The following is a 4,512-nucleotide window of genomic DNA, read 5'->3' on the forward strand; positions in this document are numbered from 1 at the left end:
AGCAGTTTTACAATTGATTACTTCTATTTTAAAGTTCCCAACTGTTCCACAGCACAAAGAACAATTTACAAAAAAATCAACGAGATTTTCAACGATACTACGAGTCCTGGTCTCTTACTAGGAAGAGCAGATCCATGCTGCACAATTAGTTATTATGATTTGGTGTTTAAATTTTAGCATGGAAAATACCTATGGAATTGTGCCCTAGTAGGCAGTCAAAATTAGACTACCAAGAAAATAATCATTATAACTAGCAATTTAACGGTATTCTGCGCTAAAATAGATCTTATTTTAACGATTCTATCAGTTCTTTTTCTGAATTCTAAGAGACACGGGATGATTATGATGACATTTCTTACAGGTCCCAACGAGACTCGAACTCGTGATCTCCTGCTTACTAGGCAGGCGCTTTGCCATCTAAGCCATAGGACCACAAAACGGATTCATAGGACAACAATCTCAAAAGTGGTCATGACGTCACAACAGCAGTTTTACAATTGATTACTTTTATTTTAAAGTTCCCAACTGTTCCACAGCACAAAGAACAATTAACAAAAAAATCAACGAGATTTTCAACGATACTACGAGTCCTGGTCTCTTACTAAGAAGAGCAGATCCATGCTGCACAATTAGTTATTATGATTTGGTGTTTAAATTTTAGAATGGAAAATACCTATGGAATTGTGCCCGAGTAGGCAGTCAAAATTAGACTACCAAGAAAATAATCATTATAACTAGCAATTTAACGGTATTCTGCGCTATAATAGAACTTATTTTAACGATTCTATCAGTTCTTTTTCTGAATTCTAAGAAACACGGGATGATTATGTTAAAATAAATAAGATATAATGCACTGAGTGTATATTGTCGATGACGCAAGGGGTACACAAAGCAACATTTGAGACATACATACGAAACACAGAGCACATACAGCGTTACCACACTCCACGAGATCACGGACAAGAAGAAGGAAAAAGGAAGCCCCCCCCTTTTCTAAGATGACTCCCACCCACGTTGCCAGACTTAAAGAAAAGCCTGGCGTCGTCACTTGCTCAAAGGAGGGGAAGGGGGTAAAGCGGGTTTGCCAAATGGACAGCCGTTTCTAATACCCTCTCTCAAACCCGTACCTCCTCAATTCTTCTCGTATGGTCCTACCCCGATGCGTTCACGTAACTCTTGGAACCTTGGCGCTGGCAAAGCCTTCGTGAAGATGTCGGCCAGTTGGTCTTTGGAGCTAACGAATTCGACGGCGATCTTGTTGTTTTCTTGCAGCTGTCTTACAAAGTGATATCTCACGTCGATGTGTTTTGATCGCCTCGGATGGACCGGATTTTTGACCAGACAAATAGCACTTTGATTGTCGCAATACATCTTAACGGGATTTGGTGGTACCTCGTCGCCTGAAGACTTTTCCATTGGGACCGGAGACGAGTTTAGGCCGTTAGCCAGCGCGTTGAGCCAAAGAGCTGTCTTCGCTCCATCAGATAAGGACACATATTCCGACTCGGTAGTTGAGATAGAAACACATTCTTGTCTCCTGCACGACCATGCGACTGGCCCTCCCTTGTAGAAAGCGATGCATCCTGAGATGGATTTTCGGTCGTCTACATCACTGGCGTAGTCGGCGTCGGTATAGACTACGGCTCCTTCATCCTTCCGTCCACCCAGCCATATACCGAAGTCGAGCGTACCTTTCAGATAAGCGAATATACGTTTGACTGCGTTCCAGTGCGCCGGCTGTGGGTTTTCGCAAAATTTTGACACTTGTCCAACGCCGTAAGCAATGTCCGGTCTAGTGGTAGATGAGAGATAGAGCAGGAATCCAACTGTCGCACGGTAGGGGATTAAAGACATGTCCACTTTCCCCTCGTTGCGTGGCACCATCGAACTAGAAAGGTGAACGCTGGATTCGGCTGGGGTCAGCTTGGGATGGCTATCCGTCATGCCGAACTGTTCCAGTGCCTTGAGTATCGAGTGCTGCTGCGAGAGAAATACTTGGCTATTTTCCCTGTCGTACTCGATGTTCATACCAACGAATCTGGTCGGGGGGAGACATCTTACTTCAAATTCGTTACCTGACAAAAGAGGTAGGAAATTTGATTTGTGAGTAATGGGAAAAAAAGGGTTATAACTTATTAGTTACCGATCCAAGTAGCGAAGCGTTGACACTCCTCATCAGCACTACTAGAAAACCATCCGTCATCTACCCAGATGAAGAGATATGACACGATGCTGTTGTTTACCAGGATGAACACGCACATATCTGCGTCCAGTGCCTTAAAACCATATCTGAGTAGGGCGGCGATGAAGGTCTTGCACCAAAGACGGGGAGCCTGCTTTATGCCGTAGACTGCTTTCAAAAGCTTACACACGTGGTCTTCTTTTCCAGACACCACGAATCCTTCGGGTTGGGTCATAAAGATTGGTTTGTCAACATCCGCGTTCAGGAACGCTGTGGCCACGTCGAATTGAAATGATTTGTATCCGAGCGATGCGGTGAGTGATAGAACAGATCGAATTGAGTCAAGGCGTGGCACAGGTGCGTACGTTTCTTCGTAGTCGACGCCGTACTGCTGGTGACATCCAACAACTGTTAATCTTCCTTTAAAGCGTGGGGCCACGAAATCTGGCTGCAGTGGGTCTCCATAGCCCGGCTTATATTTCCCAACCAATTTGTGAGGCAGTATAGCGCACTCAGTTGGTACTTGGGATTTTGGGATGAGCACCCACGATTTGTTCTTGATCTGAGAGTCATACTCTGCCTTGAAAGCGGGTAACCACTGTTCCGCATATCTTGATTCCACCGCTTGTTTGTAGGTTTGTGGTTCATCAACTTCTAGTTCGAAAAATGAAGAGCGCTTAGGGGCTGGATCAGTGGATGCTGCATTTCCGAATGATTCCATATATTCGACGTATCGATTCGTATATCTTGGCACGCGGCCGGATCTTGTGGGTCTATGAAATATATATAGAAGGTGGTGAGCGCCAGTAATTGTTTCGAAACAGCGATTAGTTTTTACCTTCGATAATTGTGTGAATCGTGACTCGATATCGGTGGGGCGTCAATGTTGGGGACTTCATCCACTTCTAGATTCTTGTTGGCGTGATCAGGAGTCACAACGTGAACAGGTTCCGCATCCGCAACGTCGAGGACTTCCATACCCTCTTCATTTCTGCCGCCAGGAGCCCGTTCAATCTCCTCCTCTAAGGCCTCGACTTGGGAAGCTTCTTCGACTGATGCATCTTGATTATCGGGAGTGTCTTGGCTTTCATCTACACCTTCGATTAGTTGAGTCTGGTGGAAAAAAAAAATGGATATATATATAAAATATATATATACATATATACACATACACATATACACATATACATATATACACATATATAAATATATATACACAAAAAATAGATTTTGTTTGTTTATGTATGGCTACTAGTATAAGCAAGATACCTGATTAAGTACTTCTACTAATAGTTGCATTGGTTCCAATGGGCTCTTGTCATTTACAGCTGTGAGTGGGTGATCTCCAATCAGGATTGTTTCATCGAAGGTGACATCACGGGAAACGATTATTTTCCTCTCAACAGGGTTCCAAAGTCCCCAGGCCTTTTGATTTTCACCGTAGCCGACCATCCAACATGCTTCGCCTTTAGGATCTAGTTTCTTGCGTAGCTGGTCGGGAACGTGCGCGTATGCGCGGCAGCCGAGAACCCTTAGGTGGGCAACCGATGGTTTCTTGCCGAATAATTTCTCGAACGGAGTGACTTCTGTGTGACTGGTGAGAGTCCGGTTGAATATGTAAACGATAGCCAGAAGAAATTCGCCCCAGAGTTCTCTGACTTCATTTCTGATGTTGCACGGAAGTTGGTTGCTGTTGTCGTTAGTGTACAGGCCACTTCTCACGGCCTCTACAACTGTACGCATCGTTCTCTCGGAACGAGAGTTTTGTTGTGGAGTGTACCTAGCAGTAGTTTGATGAATAAGACCAGTACGTTTTTTGTATTCGCTAAAGTTTCCGCCGAGGATGTCGGTTCCTTGGTCCGTCCTGAGTATTTTTATTGGCCTTCCGGTTTGGGTTTTCATCATTTCTGCGAATTCCATGAAATGCGTGCCAGCTTCATTTTTCGTCTTCATGAGTTTGGCTACTGTATAACTGCTGTTGTCGTCTTTGAAGATGACGAAGAAGCGATGGCCTTCAGGAGTTGGCACGTGTAATGGACCCCCGACATCGGAGTGGATCAAGTCGCCGATATTTTCCGCGCGGCCGCATCCGGTTGGGAACTTGCTACGGTGGAGTTTTCCAAAGATGCAACCTTCGCATATGAGTGGTTTTTTTACGTCGTTGAGGTGCAGGCCGTATACTGCTTTAGATTTGTTGATCTTTAAAATGTCTTGACAGTTGAGATGGCCGAATCTTCTATGCCAAAGTTCGAGGGACGCCTTGGTACTCCCATTACCAACACCGTAGAGCGCTGTTGAAGATTCTTCGTTCAGTTCCGTTGGGTTTTTGG

At 44.6% G+C, this 4,512-nt stretch overlaps 1 non-coding gene across 1 annotated transcript; it reads right to left on the minus strand.

Moving 5' to 3' along the window:
* Window positions 1–359: 359 nt before the first annotated feature.
* Window positions 360–432, minus strand: Trnat-agu. The gene has a single exon. It is a non-coding gene; the product is annotated as a tRNA-Thr (tRNA).
* Window positions 433–4,512: the final 4,080 nt, after the last annotated feature.

The sequence above is a fragment of the Daphnia pulicaria genome, chromosome 1 (assembly GCF_021234035.1).
Source record: "Daphnia pulicaria isolate SC F1-1A chromosome 1, SC_F0-13Bv2, whole genome shotgun sequence".
NCBI classification, from domain to species: Eukaryota; Metazoa; Arthropoda; class Branchiopoda; order Diplostraca; family Daphniidae; genus Daphnia; species Daphnia pulicaria.